This window comes from Macrotis lagotis, chromosome X (genome assembly GCF_037893015.1).
Source record: "Macrotis lagotis isolate mMagLag1 chromosome X, bilby.v1.9.chrom.fasta, whole genome shotgun sequence".
Classification (NCBI taxonomy): domain Eukaryota; kingdom Metazoa; phylum Chordata; class Mammalia; order Peramelemorphia; family Peramelidae; genus Macrotis; species Macrotis lagotis.
The window spans coordinates 170550765-170570854 of NC_133666.1; the positions used below are offsets into that span (position 1 = coordinate 170550765).

General features: G+C 39.0%; 1 long non-coding RNA gene across 2 annotated transcripts; it reads left to right on the top strand.

Annotated features, from left to right (window-relative positions):
• Nucleotides 1-6534: 6534 nt before the first annotated feature.
• LOC141499742 (uncharacterized) lies at nt 6535-18749 on the top strand. 2 transcript variants are annotated; one of them, XR_012471752.1, is made up of 3 exons: nt 6535-7030; nt 13770-14160; nt 18267-18749. It is a non-coding gene; the product is annotated as an uncharacterized LOC141499742 (long non-coding RNA). The 2 variants fall into 2 exon arrangements; XR_012471753.1 differs by having other exon boundaries at nt 13774-14160.
• The last annotated feature ends 1341 nt before the right edge of the window (nt 18750-20090 follow it).

Genomic DNA, 20090 nt, shown 5'->3' on the forward strand with positions numbered 1-20090 from the left:
TAGATGATAGATAGCTACACACACATATTTTATCTTATCTCAATTGGTGATTCTCCAGTTAATTTTACAGATAAGGAAACTGAGGCAAAAAGATTAAGTGACTTGCCCATTGTCCTACTGCCATCTCTACACAGATGCTTCCCAGATCTATATATTCAATCTCCTTCCTGAGTTACAGTCCTGCATTTTGGACATCTCAAATGGAATGTTCTCTAGGCATGTCAAATTCAACATGTCCAAAACAGAAATTGTTTACCCTCAAACTATCCCTTCTTTTCATTTTCCCAATAGCTACTGAGAACACTATCATCATGGCACTAGGTAGTACGGTGAATAGAACACTGGCTCTGGAGTCAAGAGGACCTGAATTTAAATCTAACCTATGACACTTACAATGTGACAAGTCATTTAACCCTGACTTTGGGGGGGGGGGGGGCGGGGAGAGAGAGAGAGAGAGCGCACCACTATCTTCCCAGTTACCCAGGCTTGCAACCTCAGTATCATCCTCAAACTCCTCATTCTTTCTATCCCCACATAGCTAATCCCCATTGCCAAATATTTTACTTCTAACTCCACAGGTACTGTCATCTACATCCCCTTCACTCCAATCCCAAACAAACCCCATAACCATTTGCTGGGATTTTTGCAATATTCTTCTAGCCAATCTTCCCTGACTCAAGTCACCAACCTTGTTCAATAAATTCCAGTGGTTCCCATTCACATCCAAGTTCAGATATAAACTCTTCTTCTTGGCATTTAAAGCTATTCATAATTTAGCCCATTTCTACTTTTCCAGTCTTATTTCCTCCATATACTCTACATTTCAGCAATTCTGTCCTATTTGCAGTTCTTCAAACATAACATTCCATCTGTCTCCCTTTGTGCTTCTCAGTCCCTAGATCTGTAGTGCCCTGCTACTTTGGCTCTACCTCTTAGTTCCCTGACTTCCTTTAAGACCCAGCTTAAGTACCACCTGCTCCAAAAGTTCTTTCCTAGTCTTTACCTTCCCCCATCACCACCACACAATGTCTCTCTTAGGGTCTTCAATTTATTCTCTATATATCTTATATTCACATAACAACTTACACATTGTCTTTCCCTTTAGAATGTAAGCTTCTTGGGGACAGGGACTGGTGTTTTTGCCTTTCTTTGTATCCCAAGAGTTGAGCACAGTGCCTGTACAGTAAACACAATAAATACATGTTGGCTTGATATGATTTAACTGTATAAGATCTCCCTTCTATTCCATCTTCTGACTTCCTATAGTATACTACTATCTATACTATTTGACTCATTACACTTTGGTTATTTATATATTTCTAGAATAGTCAAGAGACAGCTAGTCACAGACAGAGACAGAACTAGAAAAGAAACTGATATTGAGAGACAAGAAACAAAAAAGGCACAGACTTTGAATTTGTAAATAGGAGACTACCAGAGCCATAAGTATGTGATACCTCAGCATATACACTGAATTCCAGCACCTATTATACTCAGAGATTGAGAGGAATTCTTGGATTTTCTTCACAGTTAAACTAAGGTTTCATCTGCTTCCAGGTTGTCCCTTTTAGACATGTGTAATTTTATCACCTACACTAATCTATATAGCTTCCCCGATGACAGTTTTACTTGCTTGCTTTGATAAATGTTTACTATCTGTAATTATCTTTTTTGTATTGAGCCTTTTGTGGGAGGAGAAATAACCGGAGGAGATACAGCTGTTACCTGCAGGTCTAAAGCAGGACTACTTCCCAAAGCATCAGAATGAGCAGGCAACATCCTGAACCCCCAAATGAATAATGCTCCTAGCCTACAGATATCTGATGTATAATAAATAAAAACAGGGGAGTGGAATATTTGCCCAGTCATAGCTGTCTTTCCACTCTCCACAAAGGTAAAATTCCACAGATTTTCTGGAAAGTCTATTGGGACATTCTAGAACTTCCTACAGATCTCTTTTTGCTACATGAATCCCTGTTAGACTGGACTAATCAACACCTAAATCTTGTGAGATAGGTGCTTTATTATCCCAATGTAATAGATAAGAAAACTGAGGTCCATAGAAATACCCAAAGTCACACAACTATTAAATTCTTAAAGATGGATTGGAGTCCAAATCTTCCTGCATCCAGATTTGGCATTCTAGTTGCTTGTTCATAACTTTCTCCCATACCATCTAAGTAATCTACTTATTCATTTAATTATCATATACTAAGCACAAAGCATCTTGCTAAGGGAAATTAAAAAATTACTGTTGCAGTCCCTTTTCCTAAAAGAGGTTACAGTCTAACAGCTAATTTTCCCTAGGGGTAGATAAGTGGATCAGAGAATAATAGAGTGTCAGGCCTGGAGTCAGGAAGACCTGAGTCAAATTCAGCCTCTCAAGTGTGACTGAACAAGTCATTAACCTCTGTTTGTATCATTTGTAAAATGAGGATCATAACAGCATCTACCTTCCAGGTTGTTATTAGGATCAAATAAGATAATTGTAAAGTATTTATTGTTTTGACTGGCACATAGTAGGTGCTATATAAATAAATGTTAGATATTAATTTTTCTTTTTTTAAATTTAGTATTATATTTTCCCTGATTGCATGTAAAAACAATTTTTAGCATTCATTTTTGTTCAAGGAAGGAACTTGATTGAGGAAGGGACCAAAGGGGGAAAGAGGAGCGATGCAGCCTTTTGGGATCCAGTGGCAATGGCGATCAAGGCCCAGCAAGAAAGGAAGGAACATTCATTTTTAAAACTTCAAGTTCCAAATTCTCTCTCTTCCTCCCTTCACCATGCCTAATGAATGCAAGCAATTCAATATAGTCTATATATGTGTAGTCATGCAAAATATTTCTATAATAGTCTAGGTATTATTATTATTATCTAGGCCACTTGGTAAGAAATATCTTTTTTTTTTAAACTGTTATAGTGGGAGACTATCATTATTCTATCTTGTTAACTGATTGATGGTGACATTGAACAGGTAATTTCAACTCTGCATGATCCATATTCCTTTTACCTTAAAAGGAGGAATTTCCATCATTTTGGGAATGAATGAACAAGGTATGATATAAGAATGTATTGAAATATTATTGTGCTTTAAGAAATGATGGATATGGTATTTTTTAGAAAGATTTTATTTATTTTGAGTTTCACACTTTCCCCCCATTCTTGCTTCCCTACCCCCACAGAAGGCATTCTGTTAGTCTTTACGTTGTTTCCATGGTATACACTGATCTCAGTTGAATGTGATGAAAGAGAAATCATATGATGGATATGTTTTAAGAGAAAGTCAGGAAGACATATATAAACTGATGCAGAATGAAGTGAGTAGAACAGAAGAGAAATTTATATAATCACTACAGCTTTGTAAAGATAGGTTTTTTATTTTGGTTAGGGAATGGGGTTATGTGACTTGCCCAAGGCCACACAGCTAGGCAATTATTAAGTATCTGAGGTCATATTTGAACTCAGGTACTCCTGACTCCAGGACCCGTGCTTTATCCACAGCATCATCTAGTCGCCCCCCAAGACAGCTTTTTTAAAGACTGAAATGACTAAATTTGATTTCAAAGGACCAAAGAGAATGCATGACATCTGATGGAAAGGTATTGGACTCAGGGAACCACTTAGGGAAGCATATTTTTTGGATATAGACAAAGTGACAATTTTTTTTTACAAAGGTTTTATTTTTATTTTTCTAGTTTTAGTTTTTAGTTTTTGTTTTTGTTTTGTTTTTTTTTGCAAGGCAATGGGTTTAAGTGGCTTGCCCAAGGCCACACAGCTAGGTAATTATTAAGTGTCTGAGACCAGATTTGAACTCAGGTACTCCTGACTCCAGGGTCAGTGCTCTATCTACTGTGCCACCTAGCCGCCCCTATTTTTATTTTTCAATGGTGGAAAGTGGGATATGGGAGTGGAGGGAAAGAGTAAACAGAGAAAAGACAGATTTTCATTAATTGAAAAAGTCTAATTTTTTAAAAATAAAAAAGATAGGGCTTGGACGGGGTGGGTAGGGATTTAGTTCTATGACTGCTATAGAAATTGGGTTTGGAACATACATGGAATTCTACTTTCCAACTTAAAAGAGGCCCTCACCACAGTGTTCCATATCCTCTGGGTACTTTAAGATAGTCCAGATTTCTTAAAAAGCCTCTTTGTTTTTCAACAAATTCTCAAAGGACTCCACCCTACAAGAATTTCTGTAAGACCTTTTAATTCTCTTCTTGCTTCATCTTGCAGACAGAAGCTACACTATTACAGAAACTATTCTATCTCATAACACTCCTTTTATTTTTCTAAAGCTCTTTTTAAGAAGATCCAACTTTACCATGTCAAGATAGAAGCAATTTTAAACCATGACATTCACGTCTTGTTGCAACTATTTATCCTTTATTCAGAGATACTTTGACCTAGTGGGGAAAAATACTTAATTTGAGACCAAGAAGACCTAAGTTCTAATCCTGACTCTGCCGCTGACCAGGAGAGTTATTACAAGAACATGGAAACACAAGTGAGACTTACAACCCCTCTACCCTATGATTCTTCCATCTGGCAAAGTGACCCAGTGTGGCATTGGAACCTGGAACACTTACAATTACCATTACATCATACTGAAAAGAAGCATTATAGAGCATTAGATTTAAAGTCAGCAGATTTGAATTTTTTTTTTTTTAGGTTTTTTGCAAGGCAATGGGGTTAAGTGGCTTGCCCAAGGCCACACAGCTAGGTAATTATTAAGTATCTGAGGTCAGATTTGAACTCAGGTACTCCTGACTCCAGGACCTAAAGTAAATTATTAAACATTTCAAAACTTCCCACTAAAATGATGGTAATTGGGGTGGCTAGGTGACGCAGTGGATAAAGCACGGGTCCTGGAGTCAGGAGTACCTGAGTTCAAATCTGACCTCAGATACTTAATAATTACGTAGCTGTGTGGCCTTGGGCAAGTCACTTAACCCCATTTGCCTTGCAAAAAAACCTAAAAAAATAAAAAATAAAATAAAATGATGATAATCAGATGAGAAACTTTCCAAATTGGATTCAGTAAATCTATCTCCTTTAATTTAGTCTATCCAATATGATCTCCTAGATGAGTTTGAGAGGAGGAAGGGATTGGGAGACTGAGCTGGGTTTTCATCACGTTGGTCTAGTTAGTGTTCATCCCTCCAGGTTGAGCCAGAAAATTAACATGAGAGTGAAGTCCCTGGGATTGATGCTGCTTGAAAAATTCATATTCATGGAGCCCATTGCTATGAGATTTCTAGTATTGTTTGTCATACTTGAGAACCTGGTGCTGTCTGCAGAGCTTTTCTATCTCATGGTCAGCCAGAACAGGAGCTGGAAAAAAGACTGTTCTCTCACACACAGGGAGTCCTCAGACAATCATTGTTCCTTCTCTCAGGCTTGCTTTCTGCCTCCAGTAGCCTTTTGAGTATCTCTTCTTCTGACTTAGTATAAAACGTTAGGACCCATAATAATATTCCCTGTCTATGGAATACTCAGAAAAGAATAGACACACATACACAAAACCTCTCTGGAAAGGTAACGGAGCCCTCCCTGTTTCTCATTCTTTGCTTCTCTCTGTCATCTGAAATCTCTCTTCCTTCAGGTCATTGGCAATCTGTTTAACTCTTGTTCCTAGTACCTTGTCCCATTCCTTCATAGTGAGTCCTTACTCTGAATTGCTTCCCAACTCCCTTTCATACAGAAGCACATTAATCACAGACCAGGATGTACTCTCCTGATTCCAATCACGCTTCAGATCCAAGATTCATCACTTTTGAACCTGTGCGAAAGCTTGTGTCAGGGCCCACATATGTGTATCTGTGTCTATCACTATGTTTGTGGTGTTTGTGTCTCAGTATGCCATATGCATGTATCTGGATGTTTATGTGTTGAGTAGTTCTGGATAAATGTTTATCTGGATATTTCCATGGTCTCTGCCCATTCCAGGGTGGAGTTGACCGAAATGATCCTCCCCTTCCTCCTTTTACTCTCAGCCTAGGGAGCTGAAGGGACCCTGAATCAGCAACCAAAGAAGAAGGAAACTTTGAGTACAGTATATACATAGTGGGGAGGAGGGAAGAATAGTGACCTCCCTGAGCTCTCTTTAGCCATTCTAACCCTGTGGTGGGACCCCCAGAAATGTGTTCTCCTGCAGAAAAAGAGTTTTCTCAGAGTAGGAACCCCTGAGAATAGGTGTTGTTTGGATGAAAAACACCCTAAGAGTGAAACTGTTTCAATCTGGTTTCCCCAGGTGGCTCAAGCACTTTGCTGGCCCCTCCCTCCCAACGGCAGGGAGCCCCAGGGTTTCCTGGTAGCTCTCGCACTGAACCTCAACTGGGTCCTTATCTCCCTGCCCTAGGCTTGAGTTGTGCATTCAGGACTACTAGCTTCCACTCCCCCCAGCCCTCCCCTATGACGTCCCAAATACCATCTCAGCCTTGGGGCCAGGGGTTGGGGGTGGGGTGGTGAGTATCCATAGAAACAAGAGGTTGGGGTGAGAGGCCCCCGGCAGCCTCATGGTGAGATGGTTATCAAGCACAGGATGCCAGGTGTGAGTGGGGACAGAGGCAGAGAATGTTCTTCTAGGAGGATGCGAAAGAGGTCAGGAGGATAGAGATAGTCTCCAATACAGCACCCCATTCCCATGATCCCTAAAGCTTGGCTCTGTAGCTTAGAGATTACTACACTTTGGAGTGCCATGTTTCAGATATCCGTTCTGTGATGGGAAGAGAACTGTGGGCAGATAGAAAAAGAGAGGGCTCACCCCAACTTTAGATAACCAGTCTAGGACAGGGTAGGAGTTGATAAGAAAGGGACTTTTGGTCTAGATGGGGTTTTGAAAAGTACATAGGGAACAGGAGCTGGAGAACAAGACTTTTGCCAAGCAAGTAGATATTAAGGAGCACTGTTAAACCACAGAAGTTGGAGACACTTTGATGAAGTATCAGAGTCTTTCCATGCCAAGAGATTTTAAATTATGAGGAAAATATGACCTTTCTCCTCTCCTCAATTCCCATCCTTCATGAGGTAAGAACTTCTTTTGTTTTCTATGTCCTGAATTATTACTTTTTTCTTTGGCGGGTTAAGTGACAAGGTCACATAGCTAGTAAGGGTCTGAGTTCACATTTGAACTCAGGTCCTTCTGACTTCAAGGTCAGTGATCTAGCTATCCTCTGCACCAACTAGGTGTCTCTATGGCCTGAATTATTGGCTATAACCACCTAATTAGTTTCCTTGCCTCAATCTCTCTCCTCTCCAATCTATCATTCACATTGCTATTAAAGTAATATTTTTAGGTTCAAACCTGCCTCCGTCACTTATTGCTTGTAACAAGTTTCTTAACCTATCGGGGCCTCAGATTCCTCGTCTCTAAAATGAAGGAGTTGGACTAGATGACCTCTAAGGATTCTTCTAGGTCAAAAATCTAAGATTTGGCGATCCTCTGCTCAAGAAACTCTAAGGTCCTTTGAAGTCCTCTGATCTACTCAAGAGGCTACAATGACGTCCTACTACTTCCAGGAACAAATACAGATTCCGCTGTTTGGTATTTAAAACCTTTTACATTCTGACTCCAAATTACCTTTTCAACTTTGTTGTACATTACTCCCTTCTCTTGTACCCTAGACAAATTGATCTGCTGGTGGTTCCCCACACTCAACTTTCCTTCTTTCCCAACTCCATGCCTTAGTTAAAGCTGCCCCTCATGCCTGGTGCTCCTTTCTCACCTTCATCTCTTAGGTTGCTTCTGGAACCCTCCCCTAGCCAGGGTTCCTGTTTACTACCCCCTCCACCCCCTCCCTTCCCCCAGCTTCCTAAGAATTAGGCTTTTCTGTTCTACATGGTTGCACATCATTTCCCTTGGGTCTCAGTCCACTGTTCAGAGCTCCATCTGCTCTGGGGGAGGAGGAATCTCAGTTGGACTGAGGCCGAAGGACTCACAATGCACACTGGTTTCCTGAAATCAACCCAAAAAGAGGTAGATGGATGGGTGAGGTTACCACCCCAAGGCTTACACTTGGTGATTCTTTTTAAGGGCTAAGGATCTCAAATAAGAAATTAAAGAGAAAACCCTGAAAAAACTAACCCCAAAACAAGACAGACTTTAAGAAGGATTTTTTACTGGTGATGTCTAAAGTTGTCCTAAAGAGTACAACTCAACTAGAAACTTTCATCTGCCCACTGAATCTGGATTTGCAAACCTGTCCTACACATGCTTCCCCACCCCTAGCTTATCACTTTAGATATATTCCTCTGATCATAATTCAGAGCTATTGTTTAACCAGGGTTATAGTTTCTTTGGGACTGCTGTTATAGAATGTCAGTTTAGAGCCAGAAGGGACCCTCAAAGGTCAACTCCCTCATTTTATAGAGAAGCAAACTAAGTCTCAGAGAAGGTTAAACTACTTGCTTAACTTGAAGAAGTAGGATTTTGAACCTAGGTATTCTAAATCCAATTCCAGGATTTTTTCTTTTCTTTTCATTTGTTTTGGCAAGGCAATCCAGGTTAAGTGAATTGCCCAGAGTCACACAACTAATAAAAAATAACTGAGGTCGGAGTTGAATTCAGATCTTCCTGACTCCTAGGATGTGCTCTATCCACTGAACCACCTAGCTACTCCAGGATCCTTTTAATATATCTCACTTTCCCTTTTTATCCTCAGTCAGTTGGGGAAGGTTTAGGGGTAGAGATGAACTTGAGCACTATTTCCCTTCAGGAAGACCCTCCTCTTTCTCCTGAGAAAGTTGGTTGCCATTTCAGTGGAAGAAAATGAAACTCACTTCTTCTCTACCTGGTGTATAAATGGGCAGGACTGGCAAGAAAGACCTCCCAGATGTAACTTCAGCCCCATTAAAGAAAGTGGGGAAAAAACCCTATTCCACATACTATACGTTTCTACTACCAAGCTAAGGAGAATAGGAATAGGAGCAGTGACTGTAGCAGGATGGCTGTAACACTAAGAGGCCTAGATAAAGCATCAGCTTGGAAGAATGACTAAAAGAAGTTGACTCTCCATATCAAAGGTCATGGATCCCATTCCTCTTACTACCCCAAAGATGGAGAGAGAGTATAATGAAAAGCCCCAAATCTCTTAGGTCCTTCAGGTTCCCAAGGCCAGTCTAAATAGAAAGATATATGGAATTCTCCCTTCCCTTCTCCCAGATATTTCCTCTTTATCTTCCCAGCTTAGAGATTTCTCCCCCCCTCAAAGCTGGAAGTGTTTATGCAGAGGGTGGCATTCTGACCCTCTTCTATGTAGTGTGCAAACCCATGAATCTTCCTTTCCGTCTTTCCCCACAAAACAAAACAAAAAAAAAAATCACAAAATATACAAATTTTGGCCTCCATTGGGCTCTGACTGAATTTGAATTGCTCTATCTACATATGCCCATCCACTAGAAAACCTAATCAATGGAGAGGATTGAAGTAAAGGTAAAGAGGAAGGAAGAGGAGGAAGAATAGATGAGAGAAAGACTGTTGATCAGGGAGAAAGGGACAGAGAAAGAAAAGTATAGAAGGAAAAGATAGAGAGAAAAGAAACAAGGAGGGAAGAAAAAGGGAAGGAAATAGGGAAAGACAGAGGAAAGGAGGAATAAAAAGAGAGAAAAAGAGGGAAGAAAAAAGAAAGAGAGAAAGACATAGGTAAGAGGAGACCTGGAGAGGAAAATCTGGTTTGGGGAGACTAAGGGAAGAAAAGGGAAGGGAGATGAAGAGAAGCAGAGGGTGGTATGAGCCCCTCCCAAACCACTACAAAGTCTCTTTGTTCTTGGTTCCTCCTTTGCCCTCCCCTTCCCCCAAATATATTCTACAGTAAAGTCATGTTCATTGTGGCCCTGGGCATCAGAGAAATAGAATGAGAAAGACTGGACTGTGTCCCTTCCCAGCAGACTGGGCAGCATTCATACCACCCCTTTCCTTTGGGTTCCCCACCCCCACCCCAACTGCCTTCTGTCATACTCTACTGAGTTACTTCTATATTCTCTCATCATGGGGTGGTAACCACACCTTCTAAGCTTCCTAAAAACAGACTCATTCAGTCATCAACTGTGCCCTGAGCCAGAGTTTCCACTTACAGCATTCTAGGATTCCATGATGGTTTTATGGGTGATGGGGTGGTAGAAATGGACTTTAAAGTCTTGTGGGGAGGAAGTCAATAGATTGATGGGTGTCTCTGAAAATGACTCTCAGTATGAAGCCTAAGAACTCAATCAAAGTGGAAATATGCACAGTAAGGCCTTTCATTTATGTGTACAAGTATAAATGTGTATCTATGTGTATGTTTGTAGATATGTATGTATATGGGGTATATGTATATATATATATATAGTGTGTGTGTGTGTGTGTGTGTGTGTGTGTGTGTGTATCCTCATTTAACCACAGCCTTCTTTAGAATGGGGCAGGAAGGGGAAAAGTGGAAAAAAATAAAGTTCAAAATATATAGCAGAGAACAAAAGAAGACCTAAAAGAAAGCAAAGTAGCTGGGTAGCTTTGAAGACAAAGTATACTTATACTATTATATTGATTTTCTTGAAATAGAAATTTATTGTTTTATATTGAATCCTCTTATGTTCTGTTGTGTACAGGGAAATGTTCTTTTTTTAAATATAATTTTGTATTTGTTTAAAATGAATTTAAAAAATTACCAAAAACAAAACAAAACAACTTAACCTTTACCTTTCGTCCTTTCTTTTCTGTGGCCATTCTCTTCTGATAGCCCAGGTAATTCATAGTTTTCACTCTCTCCTGCTACCCCCTTCCCAAGACTCAGACCTAGAGATACCCTAGTATCTATACACCCTACTTTTCCCCTCTTCTTTTCAGGATTAAGAGAGCCATAGCCATACTCACGTAACCAAACTTCTGAATACAATAAAAAACATTCCTTCTTGGCATAAGGAAGAGATGGGCTAGATTCAATTCAGATAGATACTATAGTGCTGATGTACCCAGGACAGGTTTCCTAAAGGGATGCTTCAGGTCCACTCTGGGGACCTTTAGGATTGGAATCTGGTCATTTCAGATAGATACTACAGTGCTGATGTACCCAGGACAAGTTTCTTAAAGGGATGCTTCAGATCCACCCTGGGGACTTTTTAGGATTAGGAATCTGATCAACTCCTGAGGTTTGCCCAAATCAACTGAGAATCTTTTGTTCCAGGCTCGCCAAAGCATCTGGATTCTTGCGGTTGTATGTCCCTAAACCCACACAGAGCAATTATTTTAATTAAAGTAATATCTATTACAGTTACTATGTAAAATGCTGGGAATACAAAAACAGAAAACAATATAGTAGATGTGAAGATGACAAACATCTATTAAGGGTTTACAATGGCCAGATATTATACTAAACTCTGGGGATTCAACCATAGGCAAAAAAAAGAAATGAAGATCTTTGCTCTTGAGGAGTTCATATTCTGAGAAATATAACCCCCCCAAAAAAGAAGCAGAAAAGTAGATGGTGCAGGGGGAGAGAAATACCTGAGCAGGGGTAAACCATAGAAGTCCTCAGGGTCAGAAACACAGCTGGGAGGGGACTGAGGATGGCCAACCTGGGCTCCTCCCCAAAATGTAGACCATTGAAAGTTCTCATCAATGGAAGGAGGTGATTGCCACAGTGATGTTCTAGGGTGAGTAGGTCCCAGCTGCTGAAAAAAAATGATACAGATTAAAATATGTTAAGTCCACAGAAGTAACTGCTGGCTGTAGTGAAAAGAAGAATCAGTCTGAGGATGGGCAATTCATTTAACCTCTGGGTCCAGAGCAATTCTCTTAAGACTGTTGTTAAAGATGATTTAAAGTTTCCACGCCTGGAGTTTCCTACATTTGATGAATCACTGGACCTGATCAAAAAAGCCTAAGAGAAGATTAATAAAGAGCTTTAGAGGTTTGAAGGAGTAATTGAGAAGGGCTCCATGGAAGAGGAGGCATTTAAATTGAGTTTGGAAGGACTAACAATATTTTAATGAAAGGATATGTGCTGGAAATCCATTCTACGAATGGGGTATTCATGTAGGAGTCAGAACAGAGGAAGGAGGGATCAGCATGAGTTCAGAGAATAATGTGTCTCCCTGGGCAGGAGTGCATTTGCAGAATATGTAATGTGAAGTAATGTGAGAAAAAAGTGAAAAAGTAAATTGGAAACAGATTGTAAAAGACCTTGAATGGCAAATTAAAGACATATCGTAGACAATAGGGAGTCACTGATGTTTTTTGAGGAGAGATCACAGCTGTGAATTAAGATTTCTTTAGCAGTTGAGTAACAAACTAGAGGGAGAAAAGACTAGAAATAGGGGAACTCATTAATAGGCTACTATAATAACCAGTCAAGGCTGAGAAGAACAAGGAAGATATATTTTCCAGGTAAGAATGGCAATCTTCTTGGCAATGGACCCCATGTCTGTGTGTTGAAGCTATCTGTGCTCTCTCTGAGCTAGCCCTCTCACCTACCTAGCAGTAGCCTCCAACTCTAAATGTTCAAGTAACCTTCTCTTTCTTCACTATCTCAGCCTCCTAGGACCACGAACTCATCAGTCTCCTTTAATGACTCTCTTAAAATACCCATGATCACTTGCCAACTACTATGGCCTTAGGAACTAAAAACTCTTCACCCTGACATTTAAGATTCCCTACCTAAGCAGCCGTTTCCAACATTTATTATGTAACAACCTCTGCATTTCAAATTTTTTAAAGAATTTTTTTTATTCTGCATTTTATAAACACCAAAAAAAGACAGTAGCTTCATATATAAAGTAGAATTTTAAAAGATTGCAGATAAAGCTACAACTCTATTATATACAGTTTGTTTATTTTATTATGAACTTTACAAACAATGAAAAACAGCATTTCCATATGCAAAATAGAACATTAGAAAAGCGGATTACAGTGAAATCATGACTTTCTATTATATATAGCTGTTTTTAAAGTATATAATAAATTCAATCTGTTATTTTCCAAGTTATACTTTTTGTTTTCAAAAGTATACTTGTTTTTCTTTCTAAATTGTATTCTCTTATGTGAAAGTTAAAATTTTCATTTATCTATGAATTGGTCCAGCCATTCTGGAGAGTTATATGGAACTATACCCCAAAAGTCACTAAAAGTATGCACATCTTTGACTTAGTGATAAAACTTACTAGGCCAATAACCCCCCCCAAAAAAAAAACAAAGGAGAAAGAAAAGTTCTTATATGTACCAAAATATTTATAAAAGCTCTTTTTTTCTTGTAGCCAAGAATTGAAGGGGGGGAGTGGCCAATCAGTGATGTATGGCTAAGTAAATTATGGCATTCAAATATAATGTATATTAGTGTATTGGAAAAAAGCACAAAAGGAACTGTTTCAGAGAGAATTGGAAAAACTTGGATGAACTGATACAGAGTCAGTGAGCAGAACCAGAAGAACCATTTATATAGTAACAACATTGTGAAGAAAAATAACTTTGAAAGAAATAAAAGCTTTAATTAATGCAATGGTCTACAGACTCCAAAGGATTGATGATGAAGCATGCTCCTGACTGAAGGCTGATAGACTTGAGGTACTGGATGAATAAAAATTCTTGAACAATGGCAAATGTGTAGATTGTTTTTCTTGGTAATGCTTACTTGTTATAAGAATTGTGATTTTTCTTTAGTTGGAGAAGCTAGCAATAGTATTAGAAATAAAAAAGGAGGATGGAGACAAGATGGTGGCATAGGGACAGATTTTCCCAGGAGCTCTCTCCAAAATATTTCAAAAACCTTAAAATTAAGACTCTAACAATTTTTGAAAGACAGAACCCAAAGAAAGACCCGGTGAGGCAATTCTCCAGCCCAAGGTAACCTGTTCCATGGGGTTGGAGGAGGTGGCAGCACATCTAGGATCACCAGGCAGGAGTGAAGGAGCTCTAGCCTTCTGGAAACAGCCCAGCATCTGGATCCCTGGGAGCGCCAGCTCCTGGCAGCAGAAGCAGTTTTCTGACCTGCCAATCCAGGGAGTACCAAGCATAACCTGGAAGATCAATGAGGAAACCTCTGCCAGAGTGAGTATGGAGCCAGTATGTCCCTCAGTGAAGCCATGGCCCTCAGCAGAACCCAGATCCCAGGAAACAGAAGGAAGTCCACAGAGCTGCCCAAGCAGGGAGCCTCCCAGGAGCTGCTTCCAGAGTACCTAGCCCATGGAAGGTAAGGGAGTGGGGGGAGACTGTCAAGGTTTGTCTCAGGATTCTGATGCTTTGTCCATAATCAGTCTAGGCCCCCATACTGTCATAGAACAGGAACCCTTCTCACAGCCCCAGGGCAGAGGTATATACTTGTGGTCATCTGCTGACTAGAGCACAGGCCAAGAGAAGAGTCAGAACTTCTCATAAGACCTTGAAGGAACTGAGGTCCTTGAGGGGTGTCCCAATAACACTCAAAAGCTCAGGAACCACCCCAAAACCAGGGCACAGGCTAAGAAAATGAGTAAACAGAAAAAAAAGCACCTGACCATAGACAATTACTTTGGTCCCATGCGGGATAAAAACACACACTCAGAAGATGACAAAGTTCAAGCTTCTGTATACAAAGCCTCCAAGAAAAATAGGAGTTTGTCTCAGGTTATAAAAGAGCTCAAAAGAGATTTTGAAAATCAAGTAAGGGAGGTAGAGGAAAAATTGGGAAGGGAAATGAGAGAGATTCAGGAAAAACATGAAACAAAGTCAGCAGCTTAGTAAAGGAGATCCAAAAAAGGTTAAAGAAAACAACATGCTAAAAACCAGTTTAGGTCAAATGGAAAAAACAGTCCAAAAAAAGTAATGAGGAGAATAATACCTTAAAAAATAGAATTGGCCAGCTGGAAAAGGAGATAAGAAACTCCTTCAAATGTATGGGAGCTAAAGGAAGCTGATGACTTTGTGAGGAATCAAGAAACAGTAAAACAATACCAGAAGAATGAAAAACTAGAAGAAAACATGAAATATCTCATTGAAAAAAATAACCGGGGGTGGCTAGGTGGCGCAGTGGATAAAGCACCGACCCTGGAGTCAGGAGTACCTGGGTTCAAATCCTGTCTCAGACACTTAATAATTACCTAGCTGTGTGGCCTTGGGCAAGCCACTTAACCCCATTTGCCTTGCAAAAACCTAAAAAAAAAAAAACTGATCTGGAAAATAGATCCAGAAGAGACAATTTAAAAATTTTAAATTATTGGGCTGCCTGAATGTCATGATCAGGAAAAGAACCTTGACTTCATTTTTAAAGAATTTCCTCAGGAAATTTGCCCTGATATCCTAGAAACAGGAGGAGAAAAGATATTGAGGGAATCTACCAATCTCCTACTGAAAGAGATCCCCCAAAAAATAACCCCCAAGAATATTATAGTCAAGTTCCAGAACTCCCAAGTCAAAGAGAAAACATTACAAGCAGCCAGAACAAAACAATTCAAATATTGTGGAACTACAGTCAGGATCACACAGGACTTAGCAGCATCCACATTAAGGGCTTGTAGGGCTTGGAATACAATATTTCGGAAGGCAAAAGAGCTTGAAATGCAAGTGAGAATTAACTACCCAGCAAAACTGAACATTCCCTTCCAGGGCAAAAGATGTACTTTCAATGAACCAGGGGAATTTCAAATGTTCCTGCTGAAATGACCAGAGCTGAAGAGAAAGTTTTATCTTCAAGTACAGGACTCAGGTGAAACATAGAGAGGGAAGCTGAGAAGGGTAAATTATGAGGGATTTAATGATGATGATGATCCTGCATGGGAAGATGATACTGAAAATTCACATGAACCTTCTCATTAATTAGAGCAGTTAGAGGGAGCATGTATAGACAAGGCGCAGGAGAGAGCTGAATTTGAAGGTATAATATATTGTAAAAATGGAGTCAATGGGTAAAAAGTGAATGTACTGGGAGAAAGGGAAAGGAGAGGTAGAATGGGCTAAGATATTTTATGTAAAAGAGTCAAGAAAAAGATTTTGCAATAGAGTGGGAGGGGGGGGAAGGTGAGAGGGAATGAGGGAGCCTTCCTTCTCATTGCAAATTACTCATAGAGGAAACAATACACATACTTAATAGGATATAGAAATCAAGAGGAAAAAGGAGAGAAAAGGGATGGGAGAAAGAGGATGGAGGAGGGGAGGGGGGGTGTAGGCAATAGAGGAGAGAGTAGATACAACACATTTTTTTTTTACTTTTTGCAAGGTGGTGGGATTGGGTGGCTTGTCTGGGACCACAGGGCTGAGTGGTTACTAGGTCTCTGGGGTGGGATGTGAGCTTGGGATCTCTTGGTCCCAGGACCGGTGTTCTATCCATTGTGCCATTCAGTTGCCCCATAGTATACTTTTGAAGAGGAACTGAGTGAAAGGAGAGAGAAAATAGAATAAATGGTAGTGGGGAAGAATGGGTGGAGGGGATTACAATCAGCAACAACTGTGGAAAAATATGAAAGTAACGTCTTTGATGGACTTATGTTAAAGAATACTATCCACCCCAGAGATAGAGTTCATGGAACCAGAATACAGACTGAAGTACATTTTTTTCTCTTTCTTTCATTTTATTTTTCAAGTTTTTTATTTTTGTTGGGGGAGGGGGATTATGTTTACTCTTACAATGTGTAATTGTAAATGTGAAAATAAATAAAAATGTAGTAATATGTAAATAAATAAATGTGTAAATAAAAATATAAATAAAAAAGGAAATAAGGTCACTGGAAAACAACTTTCACAGAAGAGAAGAAACTTTAGAAGGAAACACAAGTAAGCAATATAACTTTGCTTATCTGTATTCATTCAATATCAGTTCTTTCTCTGGAAGCAGATAGGATGCTTCATCATTAGTCCTTTGGGACTGACTTGGATCTTTGTATTGCTGAAAATAGCTAAGTCATTCATAGTCCTTCATAGAAAAATATTACTATTACTGTATATAACATTGTCCTGGTTCAGTTGGCTTCACTATGCATCTGTTCATAAGTCTTTCCAGGTTTTTCTAAAAATCATCCTTTTGTCATTTCTTACAGCACAGTAATATTTCATTACAATCACATACAACAGTTTGTTTAGGCTTCCTCCAAATGATGGGAATCCTTTCAATTTCTAATTCTTAGCCACCACAAAAAAAAAGAACTCCTATAAATATTTTTTGTACAAATAGGTCCTTTTCTTTATAATATATGTATGCATGTATGTATGTATGTGTATATATACATATATCTATCTTTGGGATGTAGATCTAGCAGTAATATTGCTGAATCAAAGGATATGCAGTTTTATAACCCTTTGAGCATAATTCATTTGAGGTTTTCTTTTTTTTCTTACAAGGCAATGGGGTTAAGTGACTTACCCAAGGTCACACAGCTGGGTAATTATTAAGTGTCTGAGGCCGAATTTGAACTCAGGTCCTCTTGACTCCAGTGTGGATCCTCTATCCACTGTGCCACCTAGCTGCCCCATCATTTGGGGTTTTCTTAGCAAAGATACTAGAGTGGCTGGCTTGCCATTTACTTCTCCAGACTTTACCCCAGTGGTTAAGTTTTTAGATTTATAGGACACTTATATTAATTTGCTTTTGTATGTTTTGTACTTATTCTCTCCCACCAATCAACCTTTCTGTTTTTTAATTCAAGTTTTAACTAAAGAGAATATCAATTACTTTTTTTTTAGACTTTTTTCAAGGCAATGGAGTTAAGTGGCTTGCCCAAGGCCACATGGCTAGGTAATTATTAAGTGTCTGAGGTCACATTTGAACCCAGGTACTCCTGACTCCAAGGCCAGTGCTCTATTCACTGTGCCACCTAGCCACCCCAAATACTTTTGATAATTGTTGATTGGCAATATTGTTTGAGATCTGGTATTGCTAGGTCTCCTTAATTCCCTTGAAAATGTAAATGAATTTTATTATTACTTGTTACTAATTCTATAAATTCTATAATTTAGTAGTTCAGTTGGCAAAGCACAAAATACATTAATTTAGTATTGTCTTTTGTATTATAATGACCTGACCCAAATACAAGAAATCAATCTCCTTCCAGTTATATCTGTCATTATTTCTATAAAAAATGTTTTGTAGTTATATGCATATATTTCCTGTGTAAGACTTAGTTGGTAGATTCCCAAATATCTTATAAGTTGCCTTACTATAAGACATATTTGTATAAGGAGATCCTGATTGTCAAAGGGACTTTGCAGAAAGAGAGTCAGATGAGAGAAAAGATGAGTCAAGATGTGATCCTTGAAGAATGAATGGCTTTTTCCCCCTCAAGCCTGTGAATAAAATCTGATACCCCAATATATCTTTGAATCTCTCAGTATCTGCATCCCCAGAGACTTCTAAGAGTGGACCTACTGAATTCAGGGAAGTCTGGAGGGATTTGCATGAACTGATGCTGGGTGAAATGAGCAGAACCAGAAAAACACTGTACACCCTAACAGCAACATGGGGGTGATGATCAACCTTGATGGACTCACTCATTCCATCAGTGCAACAATCAGGGTCAATTTGGGGCTGTCTGCAATGGAGAATACCATCTGTATCCAGAGAAAGAACTGTGGAGTTTGAACAAAGACCAAGGACTATTTCCTTTAATTTAGAAAAAAAAAGATATCTTATTGTCTGATCTTGTTATCTCTTATACTTTTTGTTTCTTCCTTAAGGATATGATTTCTCTCTCATCACACCCAATTTGGATCAATGTACAACATGGAAACAAAGTAAAGACTGACAGATTGCTTTCTGTGGGGGGTGGGAGGGAAGTAAGATTGGGGGAAAAGTTGTAAAACTCAAATAAAATCTTTAATAAAAGAAAGAAAACTCTAGGCCTGTTTTGAACTGAGGTCCTTCTGATTCCAGAATCAGTTCTCTTATCCACTAAACCACCTAGCTGCCCCTATTTATTTTATTGATGTGGATTCCACTCCCCCCACCCCCCCCAAAAAAAATAACTCTAAATTTTATCAATTCAATGTTTTGCTTTGTTTTGCTTTCAGTTTTATTGATCTCTTCTTTGATTTTCAGAAGTCCTATTTTGATGGGGGGGTTTTAATTATTGCTTTTCCAGATTTTTAGTTGCATACTCAATTCATTGATCTGTTCTTTCTCTTTTCTGGATGAAAGTGTGTAGAGAAAGAAATCTCTAAGGATTGCTTTGAGTTCTTTTTTTTTTTTTTGCAAGGCAAATGGGCTTAAGTGGCTTGCCCAAGGCACACAGCTAAGTAATTATTAAGTGTCTGAGGTCAGATTTGAACTCAGGTACTCCTGACTCCAGGGCCATGCTCTATGCACTGCACCACCTAACCATGCCTAAGGATTGCTTTGAAAATATTGGTATGTTGTCTTCTCATTTTCTTTGATTACATTATTTACAGCTCCCCATTTAAAAAATAATCTCCTCTTACACTTTTTATAAAATAACTAGGCAAATAATTTTAGCTCACATTTTCTTCAAATAAAACTAAAAACATACTTTATAAAAAAAAGCATACAAGCAAATCCTAAGCATACAACTGCTAACACTTTCTAAGAATGGTTGTTTGTAGTTCTAGAAATGTATGGAATTAGATGTGAAGATTTAGTGAATAAGAGAACTAGTTATCATTCCCTTTTGACTATTCCCCTGAGCTCCACCCATCCATTAAGATCAGTATATTTCCAACACATTTCCCCTTCAGGTATTACTTTATTTCTAGACATAACCCTTTGCTCCTGCTTGAGAAACACAAAGATACTAAAGGTGCCTAAAGCAGGTGATCTTAGAACAGGTAATTCCAACATTTTCCCCAAAAGGACTTCTGTACTCTTAGTTGGGCCTAGATGTCTTTTGGTTCCAATTCACTTGGTCTTTTTCTGCTTTGGGGAAGTTTAAAAAATATGAATCAAAAGTATTTTCTTCTAGGCTAGCTCTGAGCCACCATGATGGAAATGTTCCCAGGAATTATGAAATTCCATTTCTCTTTCTCTCTTTCTCAAGATATACTGCCACCCAGGTAGTTTATTTCTCAAAAGCACACACACACACACACACACAGAGACACTTATAGAAACTGGTTTTTCTTAAAGTGGCAAAACAGATAACAAACTCTTAACAAACAAGAGTTAAGAAAGCATATCTCCTCAGAGATAAGAGAAAATAAGAG